Genomic DNA, 16,005 nt, shown 5'->3' on the forward strand with positions numbered 1-16,005 from the left:
AGTAAAGTTACCACTCACAGAATGTTTCCGTGTATTTACTAGTTCTCTGTATTCTAGCGCAAACAAATGTTTTCTGCACAATTCCTGCTAAAATAATTTCTGGTGTTTTACATGGCGAAACAACGATCTCATCATGAGGCACGCCATTGTGGGGGCCTCCGGAAAAATTTAAACCACCTGGAGTCTATAACGAGCACCTAAATATAAGTACAATAGTGTTGGCGCCTACGGCCCCCATCGGAATGCGGCCACCGCAGAAGGATTTGAACCCGCTACCCTGTGCTTAGCTGCGTCATAGCCGCTAAGCCAACGTACACGGCAGGTGACGCAATACCTGTGCTCTGTGGGATCTGTACGAGACAATGTGAACACCTACACGCCCCCAGCATTCTTGGTGTATTTTTTTTAGCAGTATCGAGACAGCAAATGCAAACAGTTCGACTTTCCCGGGCATACGTCAATGATTTCTTAAATTCAGTGAATAATATTCATTAATGTACACTAAATCGTGGTGTAACTTTATAAATCATCGGTACGCACAAAGAAACACGTGAGCAGTAGTAACATTGACCGCTTGTGCGTCCTGTGGTTCGTCAGCAGCACGCTCTCAAGAAGCTTTAACTCTCAGGACTCCTGGAGCTTAAGTCACGGAGGCTGCGACAATTCGTTGCAAAGCAGTTAAAACGCCAAGCGATACTAAAATAAAGTGAGGAGCGCTACCTCAACAGAAAAGAAAGGCTGTCATTCGACGCGTAGTGGATTGACAGTGTCTGTGTGTGTAACGGTGTGTGCTGCTTACGACATCACTGTGTATCATATCATAATTATCACACAGCACCGGGAGCACGATGTCAGGTGATCAGCCAGATTAACATCGTGAGCGTATGATTAAAGCTTGCATCGTCAACTCTTTATGAATGGATAATTCATCATATTAGGACACCACTTCGAGGAAAGCTAAGGAGGATCGTTGTTTTATCTAGTGTTGCATGTGTATTTATGCTAAGAAAAGACATGAATATTATATTGTAGCGCTTCGGTCATGGCCGAAGACCTGCTCCTGCACTTGTGAGCCTTGATGTCAAGTACATAGTCAGAAAGGCGGTACAGGTTAGCCCGCACACTACATAACGCAGAAAAGCGAGACAAGGAGAAAAAAAAAATGAAGCAGATCACAAGCGATTCGGGAATCGATGTTATGCGAAGCACTGTGCTGGTGGCTGGCTACCTGCAGCGTTCTTTGGGATTACGCAAAATGTTACCAGGTGAACCAACGTGTTTGTGTAAGACGACTAGCCATGCGTCTGAGGCGGGCATCCGGCAGAAGACCATACCGGCCACCGAACCGGCAATGGCTTGATAGACCACAATAAAAGAAAAGCTTGCCTGTTTGCACAGAGAGAAGCGGACTGCGATTTATGTGTTTCGTAGAAGGGTTCTTTCGAACCCTCTCATCCCGAACCCGTATCCCGAGAACCTATGCGCCTCTTTCCCGTCACTGACGGCGGCAGCGGAGCGGTTGCTGCAGGCCAATCAGACAAGATCCGAGAGGGTGGGGAGAGATAGGTGTACCGCGCGCGTCCGAAACCCCCCAGGCGAGCGACCGCTACATGCACTCTTGGGTGCTGGAGCTGTGAGGGTAACACGCCGAGTCAATACGCCCCGGGCAATCGGCGAACCTCGACGACCGACAGGAGTAGCGGTGGCTTGCGCACGGTCTGCAAGCGCCACGTGGTCCTCAGTCACCGTCGGGGGCTTGGTTGCGTCGAGTGTCGTCATTTTGTGGGTTTTCTTCCGTAGGGAAAGCGAGGGCTGTCTACACGACTCTGCTTTGCTCTGCAACGGGCTTCTTCGCAAGTGATGCGCATCAAGATAGAAACATTTGCAGGATTATGATCAAAATAAACGGCGAACTCGTCTAAGGTTGAAAGAATCACTTAAAAATGAGCATTTTACGGTCTTTACGAGTCCCTTAATGGTCCCTTAACGTAGCAGCGCGAGAGGGTTCGATTACCCCTCATTGCAAACAGGGCACCCGTAGCGGCCCCGGATCGGTAATTCTGTCTTTCAAAATTACGCCAATGCTCGTTTTATTTTGAATGTGCACCATGCTCGCCTGACTAGGTCTTTGTCGAACATTGAATTATGCGGCTGTAGGATTCAGTGGTCGTTGGGGTAGAAATCAATTTAAACTATTCTTTCATTAGAATAAAACGCGCTTTGTGAAACTCGCAAGTACTCCGTCCTAAAGTTGCCTCATGGCACCAGATGTCAGCGCGTTGCTCTCGTGGCTTGGCAGTAAACTACCCGTAGGATACGGTTTAGATAAATTAATAGTTAGGTTCTGTTTGTTTTTGTTTTTCGCTCACAAAATAGCATGCATGCGATAGATAAAATGATCAATATATATGCCCCACAGTCATAATGATATTCACGCGCGCGCCCCTTTAAATAACTCTGTACGAATACAGAGAATCATTAGATCTTGTTCAAAATGTACCACGATTGGACAAACTCGCATGCCTGCTTGTTTATTTTTGTTTCTGTACTTGTGTTCTAAAACATGCTTAGTGCGTCTGGATGAATACTGCAGCCGATCATTAAAGCTTAGTGCAGCAAAGAGACTGAATTATGCCATGCAGGAAAGAGGGATGAAAGATAATTGAACGCTTAATCATTACAGTGCAATACAAGCAAGGCATAAGTAAGAAAGGCAACTTCAGGCACTGAAATGACAAGCAACAGAAACGGTGCTGCCAACGCAAAAAGACGGCTCTACGCGCGACCTGTCACGTGTGCAGGAAGTGCTCCTCATGCTTGGAAAGTGGTTTAATCCTGATTCAGACAAAAACAACTAAACACTGGATCTGCCACAGCCAACAGAACGAGCCCTGAACGCTGCCCTAAAATTTAGTTGAGATGCCACTGGCCACACACTTCGCTCTATATATAGGAAAGAAAGCTGGCCACTAGTGTGTGGCCAGATACAAAAGAACTGTCTATTCAAAAAAAAAAGGAAACTGCCCTTGAGATTGCAGTAGCTGATTATTTTAAAGTCAGTTGTACGTGTCATGAAGCCTCGTGTCTCGTCATAGAATTTAGAAGTGGAATATGCAGAAAAATATGGTGTCATTCACCCCGAGTGTTTCACTACTGCATTTTGACTTTCAATGCTATCGATATACATTCATTTATTAGTTCGGCATCTATGGAGTCGCCTATGTTTCCTACTGTCTATATGTATATTTGCTAACGTAGCCGTTTCTGCTGCATTCGTTCAGTACGCAATGAAGCATGCTCAGCTTGACGGCCTTGCTTTTAGAGAATGAACGTCCGCTTGTCAATGTGGTCATGACCGCATAGAGGACGCTGTGCCTTTTGTTTACGCAACAACAACTTGACAATCTCTTACACAAGAAATAAGGGCTGACTGAGTAGTTACTTAGCGAAATGTTCTTCCATTGTTGTAGAACACAGTGTATGATTTCGGGACGCGTTTTTTGAACGTCGCCTAATTACGTGCATCCACACATGTACACGTGGATTGTTTCTACGTGTTCGTGTGAAGACATAAATAGAAATTGTGTGAATGGCTGGAGGAAGTAGTGTATAGGATTTCTATACCATTTTATTGACGAGCGCTGCCTACAGGCAACACACCAAAAAAAAAAATGATTTTTTTCTTGCTCACTTTCGCTATTGACGGCAAGTTTCTCACTAAATGTTTCCAGCCAACACTGAATGACAAGCAGCAAGCGTCGATTGCTCGTTTAAAGCAGGAGCGCTATAACGTAAAGCTATTCCAAAGTTTTCTATTCCAATTCTGCACTCAGCCCTCTGCGATCGGTCAAAATATTTTTTGCCCCACCTGAACTTCGCCTGTCTGTCATGCGACATCACGAAAACCGCGGTAGCGCCCAATCTGACATATCGTGTACAGACTGATTATGCATGATTGGACCCAACAAACGAAAAAATAATTATTTCTTATCCGAAGCGTTTTCGCCATTAGCCCTTTGCTATTGGTCAAAAGGTCTCAGGCTACATCCACTTCACCTGTCTGTCACGCGACGTCGCGAAACCGCGAAAACTCATTGCGTAAAAGTGACATGTATACGTTAAAGATGTATTAATATGCCGAACAAAACTGGATCTTTTTTTCTGAATAGCCGGAGATTTCCCCGCTCCGGAAGGAAAAGAAGATGGCGGCCCGCCGATCGCTCAGGCACCGGATACTCGCACTTGCCGGAGACTATGGGTTTATTTCCGCACAACAAAACTTTTTGCGTGGCCGTATAACGTTACCGAATCCTTTCGGCACGTATATGACATCACTCTGCCAACTCTTCTTTTCTGAAGATACTTTTTAGCGGCATTCTTAACCTTCCGTTACACGCTGGCATGATTTAAGACAAACCACCACAAGCTAAGTAAGGGAAGCGGACTAATCGCACACGCCGGCACCTTGCTCTTCATCCAGTTACCTATTTTCCATGGCTGGCTCGGCTCCATCGAAACCCTCTCCAATTCAGCGTGTTTCTCGCTTCTTGTCAGCCAATTAGATGAGGAAAACTGCTCAATGTAGGCAATGCTATTCGATTTCAAAGCAAACAAAACTGTCCTCCTATAAACGAGTGGAGCGTTTCATTGGTCACCTGCGGGTCACCGCCCGATGCTTGCGTCGGCGTTTACGTAAATCTGACATCAGGAGATTCGAATAAAAACATAATGGAATAGTTTTACGTTGTAGGGCCCCAGGAATACCAGAAAAGGAAGGAGTTTGGCGTGCGGCTGATTTTCTTTCTAAAACACGGTCACAGGACACAGACTGATGCAAGATCTCCGGTTGCACTGGTGTCTGACACATCATGTAATGTAAACTAAATGTACACCGATCATTCAGATAAGACGAGCGCTGTCTGTAAAAATTTCAAAGAAAGGCATAAGGGGTTTGGGAGTGAAGACTTTGATCGCATTACCGTCGACAGTCATCGGGACACGAGCTCTGCCGTAATATTTCTGCATGGTGTTTCTCGCTATTGGCGAAGAGGTTTTCGCAAAATATTTATTTATTTTCCCTGGTTATCCTTATTCTTAAGGTGATCCGCACATTTAGATAGAAAATATTTTTGTTGGTGAAGGGGTTTTATATGTGGAGTAAATAAAAGGATAGCGAGTATTACAGCGCATTACTATAATCAGCAATAGTGCGTGAGATTAGCTTTTCGTTGTCAGAGTGCTCTCCTACATGGAATCAGGGACAGATGAAGCGTACAGCACTCGGAAATTCTTGAACTATAAGCGGGATTTGAGTGAGTCATGAAATAAAGGAAGGCAAGCAGAGAAGCTTGCATGCAATCACTGGATCGCACTGAATAAGCTTGGTGCAACTGCGAGGCGAAATCTGAGAGTGTATTGCTTTGCAATAAATCATAGTGGTTTGCTACGGATATGCAAGGTAATCGATAAGCTTTGCGCTTCCAAGCGTTATTAAAATGTGATATAGATATGCAAAATTTAATGATCATCTAATGCTGCTAGGATGGCTCATCGCCTGGCTTGCTACTTTAGGTGCTGGGTGATAACTATAGTATACAGAGCGAGCACTTAAACGCAAAAGCCTTACATACAGACACGCACATACGCATTAAAGCTACTAACAAAAGTTCCTTTTTAGAAGCCTATGGGCTTCTGAACCGCCCACTTAAAATAAAACACTCAATAGACGTAGGTGCACCATTTGCCTCGAAGCAATAAATGCGCTCGCTAATCTATTTCTTTCTGCTTTTAAGCATACTACGACCACACACACAAAAAAAAAAATTGGGCTAAAGAACGATGCTTTGATGTCCCATTCATCATATCGTTTCGTGCGCGCCTTGGGACAGCGATTAAAAGCACGTCGCCGCAGCTCTAACAAAAGTTCACTCACGCACCATCGCTGCTCGATCATTTGCCGGTACGTCCCGCAGGGAACTCCTTTATTACTTGATGAGCTCCAGCTTTACCCTCGTCTCACTAAAACCGTGCAGGCTTGTCGTATACCTCGAGCGAACGGCTTTGAATGTTGTAGCATGCAGCATCGCGTTATTGTGTGAATTTTTCTCAAATTCTTTTTTTCTTTCTTCTTTTACTCGCTTTACCTCCTTTCTCCAGCACAAGGTAACCAGCCGGTACTTACACGGGCTTACCCCCTTGTTTTTCCTCGTCTTTAGACTCTCTCGTACTGGCATAAGCGATTGACGGATTATATCGACAAATATCTTATAACACCAGAAGAACTTCGTGAATAATGGTCCGACTTGTCCGTTGGTAAGTCGCCTAGTCACCAACTTCTCGGACCTTCCAATGTGCTTTCGCATTCGTTCTTTGACATCCTGAAGCCACCTATCGCGTTCTCAACAGTGTGCTATTAGAGACAGGCTATAGTAGTTTATTTTTATGTTATCGTTTTGTTCCATAACTTTCCAGCTTTAATCAGTACAATGATCAAACTATATAGCCTGCCTCGCGATCTGTTTTTCAGGTAGGCTCCTGTTCTTCCTATAGTTAATAAGGGGACATCGAAGTCATAGCGTATCTACTGTTCAATCTATGAAACAATTGCCATAACAACTTCTGGACGGCCTGGACCGCGCACGTGATGCGCATTATACTGGCGCACCGCGGATCAATACCCGCGGCTGCGCCTGCCTACGCCCTGGCGGATCGGGCAAGTAAGATAAGAAGCCCCTGTAAACTAGAACAAAGCGATGCCTTCTCGGCTTGTCAAAGTCCAAGTTTTTAAAGCTTCTGAGTATGGTTTAGCCGACCTGACTTTTCGAGCAGTTTTTCCCGGCTGTGTAGTGATTACTGTTGTATTTATAAGCTATAGACAGTTCACGAACAAGCAATATGAAGAATAACACTAGTTCTACCACATATGTTCTAGCATCACTGCGCACGACGTAAGCTACATGTAGTGGAATGTTTGATGGCGCACACTGTGATTTACATAGTCCTCGGAAAAAAATAAATTAAATTGTGTAGTTTACGGTCGCGTAAGCTCGCAGTGAGGGACGCTCTAGTAGAGGGCTCCGGATTCATTTTGCCCACCTGACGCTCTATAAGGTGCACGTAAACCAACGTACTCGAGCGAAGACTTTTTTTGTTACACGTTGCCCACACCGAGTTGTGGCTGCCGACACAGCGGAATCGCACGAGTGACTTCGGGCTCAAGAACAGTATGTCATGATCAGTGAATCACGGCGGCGTATCACAGTGTCCTTGTAGTTTCGTTAACTTCTTCTTACGTTTCACTTATCGCAGTGTTGTGTTGAATGCAAATCTCTACAACAAAAAAATTTTGTACTTCACAGCTGCCGGTTATTTCAATTCTTATAATCGCTACAATGAAATAGAATTGAGAGAGATTAGGAACAAAAAATAGATAAGTAACACTCCGTGGATTTATCGCAGCAGGCGTGTTGGCATGCGCTGCCGCTCACGCCATGGGCTATTCTTTTGTGCGTGCGTGCGTGCGTGCGTGCGTGCGTGTGCGCGTGTGTGTGTGTGTGTGTGTGTGTGTGTGTGTGTGTGTGTGTGTGTGTGTGTGTGTGTGTGTGTGTGTGTGTGTGTGTGTGTGTGTGTGTGTGTGTGTGTATGTATGTGTACGTGTGTCTGCTTCTGCACTAGCCGGCATAGCCCTGTGGGAAAGAGAACCATGTTTCTCGAGTGTCGTCTGTAATGGCCTCTATGGTAAAGCATAAACGGAAACAGCGTTGCGAAACATCGAGTGCGCTTACATTGGAACGGCAGCCGCGTAATGCAATATAGCGCATGGTGGATCCCGTATCCATGGTGCAGTGCAAATGCCAGATCCCTGTTATGCCCAAGGCATAACTCGAGAAACAACACCATCAACAACAATAACGAAGCGCTATATATAGCGAATGGTAGCAAAGTTAACCTGACTGTTGTCGCTCTACTTAGCAACTGTTGGCAAGAAGAAAAAAATATGGAAGTTGTACTCACTACAAACAGTACATTATACGAAATTTTAGTTTTCTGGGGAATGCTTAAGCGCCAGGTGCACGGCATAATTACTGCATGAAGTTAATTTAAATAACCTAGAACGACGCTTCAGACCTCACATCATGTTAAAAATGCAGCTCATAAGAACGTTAGACGATGCAGCGATAATACCCAGTGCCCCTTTGTTTCTGTCGCCCAATTCCTACGAGAACACGGTGCCCCGATCTCAGTCGAGTCAGTTTTCCACCGTATCGGCCCATTTGAAATAAAAGCACAAGTAAGTGCTCCTCGAAATTCGGAACTCAGAGAGGGCGCCTTTCGACTGCCGTCTCGGCTCGGAGGGGGGGAAACGGTGAGCGAGAGTTTTCAAAGAGCGCAGTTTCCCCGACGGCAGCATACTGGGACGGTCGCTGCACGAGCTTCCAATACCGGGCGAAGAAAACTGCGCTTCGGCCTTATATATACCACTTACTCATGCGGGGCTCGCGTATGCTGCACTCACGAACCCAACTCCCCCCGGCGGGTACGCGTCGAGCCGCGGCGGCACTGCTACGTGACTTAACCTCGTTAGCGGCACCGCCATTTGCCGGCCGAATCAGACAGCGCGCCACGAAGCCACGCTCTCGATGGTTCGCCAGCCGCCGTACACGTCGGAGCATGTCAGCGCTCGTGCCGAGGCGGGCGCCGAGTGCTTACACTGAGCGAGGGTGAGTGACACGCAGGAAAAACAAGGCGACGCGGTGGCACCGCATTTAAAGTGCTCACGTCATTTGCGGTTACCATGGTCTCCTTAGGCCGCCCACAGGGAAACGCTTCACTTCCTGTTCTTAACGAGAGCTAGAAACGAAGTGCGGTTGTTCCCTTAAAATTTGCCGACACGGTGGACTTTCTTTGTGGGCGTATACATAACAGTAGCTCGGACATAGCAGTTCAAACCCAAACTTAACGTCATAGAGTGAGGCAAGGAAATAAAAGTGATGATACACTTCCGGATGAAAAAAGTGTGAATTTTAGTGCACTGAGTGCTGTCTAAAAAAAGCAAAGTGTTCAAAGGTAAGCGTAAAGGTACATTTACTGCATTTTAAAATATTGCTTCATTCGAAACAGTTCCGCGAAAATTTTGGAAGTATTATAAATTATGAAAAACATCTACTTGGAAAGGCGTTGGCTTGGCGCCATTCTAACGCCCCTAACCTGAGGGCTTTCAATTTCTTTTGCGTTTATTTTATAGCGTATAGTCCTAACTAGGCATGTATTGAGAAGAAAAATGTGGTTTAAAACTGCGTAGTCATTCTGACAGGCTTGGGCACATAGAAATATTTCACAAGATAATTTGACAGTGATAGCTCTCGAAGTTTACTGAACGCACTTTTAGAGTCGTCTGTTGTAGCCACTATCATGCTTAGTTGCCAGAAAAAGTCGACAAAGAAGATAACCTTATTGGTCTGCACCAATGATATGATCTTATCTCTTATATAGACAGAACACAGCCAAACTACCTTTATACCCCTATAGATGTGGTGAATTGTTAAGTGCGTGTGTGTTTTAACACGATAGTAATATGAACGATCAAAACTGGGCCGTAGCCGTTCCAGCCGGGTTCGCAGCTCTCGAGCCAGCGTCGGAGTAAGCAAAGGCATGCCTGTGCTGATCGTGGCAATTCTCTGTCATATGCCTGCTCGACAGGGTTTTATTGCAAGACTATTACAAGGGCGCCGGATTTGTCTTCGGTGATGTATGCATTTATTTTGACGATGGAGCAAATGGTGGGGTGATAAAGAGCGAGCGAGGACGGGGGAGCTACGGTGTTGTGTGATGTAGCACCAGTTGGTGATAGGTGGAGTGGCAACGGCTGTGCGGGTGTCTGATAGGCACGCTGGATTAGGCTTTTATTGTTTTTATGATTAAGTCAAACCTGTCTATAACAAACAGGCTTATGCGCTAAAAATAGTTTGATATGAGAAGTAATTATAGACTCCCAAACCCGCCTATAGCGAACATAAACAAATTATTGTGATATGTTCTTTGTATACGACTGCTAGACTATCGTATAGAGTGGAAAAAAGGAGAAGGAAAGGAATCCATTTATTGCACAAAAAAAAAACTACGTCTAGTAGGCACCGATTCTTCCCCCAACTGTTTCTCAGCGCCAATAAAACGGGTGTTTAGACGCGATTAGTTATGTAGACCTAGACAAGTCGATTTGAGAAAGTATTTAATATGTAATAATAATCTCTCGTAATTAAAGCTGCGTTTATGGCGTGCAAGGAGATTTACAACGCTGGTAGCTGACGCGTCCAGTTTGGCATTTCCAGCCTTCACTTCGTTATGAATGAATGAATTTGACATTAGCATCAGTCAGTAACTTTCGCGTGTTCAAAATACAGGAGAATTTGCTTTATTCGGGTTCATTATATTCGAGTTTGGCTGTGCATGCAAGTGTGCTTCACTGTGTAGCAATCTGCATTTTGAGTGTGTAAGAAGTTCCATAGCGACCGTGATGATGGCATTCCAGCAAGCTCGGGTAGATTGCCATTCGTAGTAGCTGCATTGTACATTGTAGTATCGATCGTTAAATCAAAAGTGCCGCGATTTCGCTATCACAGCGCCGTCTATTGTCCGCCGCCCTGCTGCGTATGTGAAATGGCGTTGGAAGGTACACAGCAAACGTGCTGTTCACAACCAGTGGCAAGGTCTTGCGTCTTCCTGAGTAGTCTCAACAAGTTTCTGGGATTGGGAAGCGTCCCAGCCAGTCGTTACTATACGCTCTAGACTTTGATATGCAGCAGCGGTAATATCGAAAGGCATTTGCCAAGCTCTGCCCCCAATCGAAATAGGCGGCGAGTCAAGTCTGAATACTATCGATATGTAAGATACCCGCCACGTGTTGGTATTTTGTTATGTTAACGAACTCTGTTATGTATCGCTCAGGAGACAACAATCAGAGATGTCTCCGTGTGGCATGCGGTGAGCCGCACCAGCGTACACTCCACTTCAGGCGTAGCTAGCGAATATCCCTGGAAACACGTTTTGCTCGCTTCCGTGCTCCAAAAAGTTTCGCGGTACGATTTCCTGTATATTGTGTATACTTGACGTCCGGGCATCTAGTTTTACAAAATAAACGGCTGTAAACTAATTTGGCCGGAAGGGCCGTCGACATACAGTACTCGATAAAACGACCTTGTCACACCGGTTGCCAATAGGCACCAATCGACTCGGTGCACGCGATGCATTGAAAAAATGTACGCACTCTTAGGTCTCGAGTGGTGCCTTTGAAAGGGCACCACCGTGACTCGAGAGAGCTGAAAAACGAACAACTGCTTTAAGCATCAACAACCTTATTTAATGCAGTGCGTAATGCCGGCCTAGTTTCGACAGCTTGCTGGTGATATTTGAAAGCACTAGAGAGCCTATCGCATCTAGCGGCGGCCGGCACTCAGTAATCATGGCTTTATTTGCAGAACAAAAAAGAACACACCTTCATTTCATTCATCGGCACGTACTGTTTTCATTATATGTCCTCCCTCAACTTCCCCGAACTTGCACAAAGAAACATTTGTCTTCGTCCACTGGCACTAGTCGACCGACATGAGTGCCCACCTCTGGTTCATATCCACGTTTGATCATGGGTGCAGAGTTCGTCACCGTACGCTCACTGGAAAGAAAGTCTTCTGAACGCACACGCGACGAACTGATGGCGTCATGCGCTTTCTGTTTATGCTGGCAATCCAAAGCCGACCTTTGTCAGCAACCGCAGTGATGGAGTCTATGGAGTTTCCACAACTAAAAATGCACTTCTTATTCGCTTCCAAACGTTATTTTTTGCAGCCTAATACGGCACAGTGGTATCCACTTGACCTTGAATTATCTGACATGGCCGCAATCACAGACGCATCATGTTATAAGAGTGAATATTGTTAAAGGCCCACAGTAAAAAAGCTGAAGAGCAACAGTAAAAAAGCACTTGTACTCTTCTGCTTCGTTTGACTGTAGGTGACATTCTAAACGCGTAGATTGAACCGTGAAAACAGCAGCATGCTGAGATAATTGTCATACCTCATAGATGATGACCGCGCAAAAGCCATGCAAATGCCTATATAGTATTTTTAGTGTTAGTAGTAGCAAAATAAATTTGATTTATTGCATTAACTTCTGAATTTGATTACTTGAGAAGTGCTTTCGTAGGTGGAGTCCCCCTCATTTGAATTGACGTGACATGCGAGCAGGGGTGTTGAATATGCAAATATAATCATAGTTGTAGTATAGGACAACTATGTTAGCTTCAACGTCACCATGCTAATACGGATAATGTCCACTAAATTGCCATGAAGCAGCCACTATCGCTTGAAGGTTCATAGCGCGAAAAAAGAAACAATAATGATTGTCGTGATGCGATATGGGAGAACCCGCATGGCGTAAATATTTGCAGGTGAGTCTTCATGTTTGCCGTCAAGGCTCTCTGTGGTATCGCACTCAATTTTGCTTGTCATTATTAATGCACGTAGAGTCAGTCGCCAGCCGAAATTGTTAGCTATTCTTGACACACGACATATCAGCAAGGCTACAAACCAATTGCATATCGGCTAAAATGGCAAACAAAAACAGATCGTCTGGGATCAGATATTGTAATAATGTAGCAAGACTGTGGTTGCTAGAGTGTAACATGATATTTCGCTTTGCCTAATACAGCGATCAGGCATGAAATAGACGAAACTGACCACACGTAACACTAATGGATTCGCTGGTTGTCATTATGTTAACCTAACCAACTGGCCGTCATCACGGTCGGTGGATGACATTTATGCGGCGTATAACTTTGGGCAGATAAGGTTGCATATTGCGTCCATTACACCGAGAACATTAGGGTACCGCTCTTAATGTATCGAGAGTGTTATTTCTGATAACGTAATTTCTTTATCTGAGGGAGCTCCTGCTAATGATTTTTCTTCTGTAACATTCACGAGCAATAAATTTTTGATAGCGCTATAATGTAGTGGCACTATTCTGCTGCAATCTTGTTCATTGAGTTGCAGTGACTCACAAGTTGGTAATTGCATGAAAAATAAGCAATTTGTAAGTGGCTAAGTAATAGATATTTATTCAGAACATATTTATTCTGTCGTTTTAGCTACTTTTATGGGACTGAATAAAATACCTTTATAGACATTACGTCTCCGTAAGGCTACATTTGCGGTTCGTTTTGACCAAGAAAACCTAGTGTAATTATCCAATAAGATCACTCGCACTTATTGGAACGCATTTCTTCTGTTGCTTCGCCCCAATATTCAAGAGACGTACAGAGCCTGTTAATACGTAATTTACAGATTTCTTATAATTTCAAACAACATCTGTCACCCTTTTTATCTGGTTATTCAATCCTTCCTTTTTTGCATGCGGAACGAAGCAATATAGAGCAATACCATATTGAACCTGCTTCATACCAACGCTTCAACCCGTGCAAATTGTCAGGCAGTAGGCACAGTCTCTGTTCCAGAATAAGTGCCGCTTAAGAAGAACAATTAGCACCTCGAACCTAGGCTGCTTCACTCGGCTTTCTCTTTTAGCAAGCGAGCATGTTTAGGAGCTATTACAATGATGTGGTTCAATTTCGTTCTATGAACGAGCGCTAAAGTTAAGCAGAGAATTTCTGCAGCATGTTGCATTAGGTGTACTCCTTCGTTAGTACCTTCCTAATAAGAAACTCATCGCCATCTATCGGACCTCTATGAGGACGATAATCTGAGCAAGCAAATGTTACTTGTTATGTAGCGCTATAACCTAGAAACGCGGAGCGTGACACTAGACAGGACTCCTGCTTCTGTTCCCGAGTTTTGTTTACTGGTGCTACCACGCGAGGATGGCTCCATCGCAACGCTTTGTGTGAGAACAATGGGGTTGCAGCGGCCACCTGCGTGCTTTTCACGAATATATTAATATTGACATGCTTATCACGTGCGCTTTCGGTTTATCCGCACAAGATATCATCTAAAGAGTGCAAGGTTGAAGTCAGTGATGAATGTCAACATAAAATCATGAGCTATTCCACTCTGTGAAGGTGGATGATCAGCGAAGCTGTTTGGTACGCGACACAGAGGTTACATAGAATTTTGAACAAAGGTACGAACACATTTATTGTCCTGATCGGTGGTCATCGGGTCGATAGGTACGCACAGGCATTCTCGTATCACCTATGTTCTGAAGTGCATAAGAATTTCTGTGCATAATCAACGAGAGATTTGTCCGTCACGTAATACAGTGAATCTAAGCAAGCAAAAGAAAATCACCTACCTGAGAGTTTACTGATCTTGAAAATAGTGCCTACTTATTATACTGAAAATGCATATCCAAGTGATGGGACGTATGAGCTTTTACATATAATGATGCAATTTCGCATCAACTTCGGGAGCTAAGTTTTTCGCACACGCAGATTTGTGGACGGACACGAAAAGTACGCGGAACCCTAGCCTTCCGCAACTTCGCTATAAATTTGAATAGGCCTCGACGATTACAAGCCATGTTCATGTGATGGATTCATAAGGTCTACAGTTCTAAAGGAGCAGTCGGTGTCATTTTAATGGACACCGTAGTCGAGGGCTTCGCTTGGAGTTCTTCACCACGCACCGAAATTTAGGTACCAGGAGCGTTTTTGCATTTCTCCCCGATCGAAATGCGAACCCCCCTGTCAGGGATTGAACCGGCGGATGCTACACAAAAGAATGCCACAACCAAGGTGCCACCTTTGCGATGTTTGTGCGATCGGGGTGGATTTCTAGCGTTTCTCGGCCACCCGGCATCTTAACTAACATCCTTTGTGATGAGCTAGCCCAGTCAACCCTTAGCTTCTCATTAGCGCCAGATTATCTTTCACGTAGGGCTTATCGTTTCGTCATCAGCGCTCATATGTAATAATAAAAAGAACTCAATTAATATAAAGAACCATACAAAAAAAAAACACGATTGCTCAAGTAATACCACCCCGAAACAGTCCAATTTGCATAACAACTATACATGTAATGAATAACTAAAGGATATAAAGTAGAAAACAAACTGAGGAAAATGCGCTGTATGCGAAGTATGAATGCGAAATCTAAGTTAAGGATGTTATGATGAAAGTTTTATGCTCAACCCTTAGCGCGTCATTAACGTCAAGCTACCTTTCAGGTAAGGATTAATGTTTCATCATCAGCGGTCATATGTAATAATAAAAAGAACTCAATTGAGAAGAAAAGCCAAAAGAAATCAGGATTACTCAAGTTTTACTACACTGAAACAGTTTGACTTGCATAGCAAATATATTTTGAATAACAAAAGGCTACATAGGTAGGAAACACAACGAAGAAAATGCGCTATTTACGAAGATTCAATGCAAAATCTAAGTTAACGATGATGTGGGGAAAGTGTTATGTTCATCTCTCAGGCCCGTATAATGAACAAGTACTGAGGCATATGAAGCATATGAACAACTGCTAAAGTAGTTGTTCGTATTTAATCGTACTGATTTCGCATGACCATTCACTTTGTTAATATTATTATTGGAAATACAGGTATTATTAGTACTTTTGCAAAACATAGGAACACAGCCCCCAAGAGAAAGGAAAGCAAGTTAATAGTTTTCTCATAGCAGGGACACTACACTCACCTGCTTCCAGAGCTGGAAAATAGAAAAGAAACAGAAAAAAATTCATTACCCCGCGAGACACATTATAGAATATACCACATAGAAAGCTCTTTCTTTATTTGATGAAAATATAAAATGTATGTGAAACAGCTAATTTACATAGGAACGAAAAGTATGACATTTCTCTCGTGTAAGTTTAAACTGATATTAGCGATGAACGTTTAGCACCATGACGATTCCGCAATGGCGTTAACTTCTTGCATAAGAAGAATGCGCGGATTAAACGCTCTTTTGGTCTTAGCGCACACATTCAAATCGTTTTGCTAACAACTTGAGAAGTATAAAAATTATGTATTGACAATCCTTTTGGATGT

General features: G+C 44.0%; 1 protein-coding gene across 1 annotated transcript in view; it reads right to left on the reverse strand.

Moving 5' to 3' along the window:
• The window catches only part of LOC135902939 (cell adhesion molecule Dscam2-like), a 264,364-nt gene that overhangs the window by 131,388 nt on the left and 116,971 nt on the right, over positions 1 to 16,005 (reverse strand). The window lies entirely within an intron of this gene.

The sequence above is a fragment of the Dermacentor albipictus genome, chromosome 3, assembly GCF_038994185.2.
Source record: "Dermacentor albipictus isolate Rhodes 1998 colony chromosome 3, USDA_Dalb.pri_finalv2, whole genome shotgun sequence".
NCBI classification, from domain to species: domain Eukaryota; kingdom Metazoa; phylum Arthropoda; class Arachnida; order Ixodida; family Ixodidae; genus Dermacentor; species Dermacentor albipictus.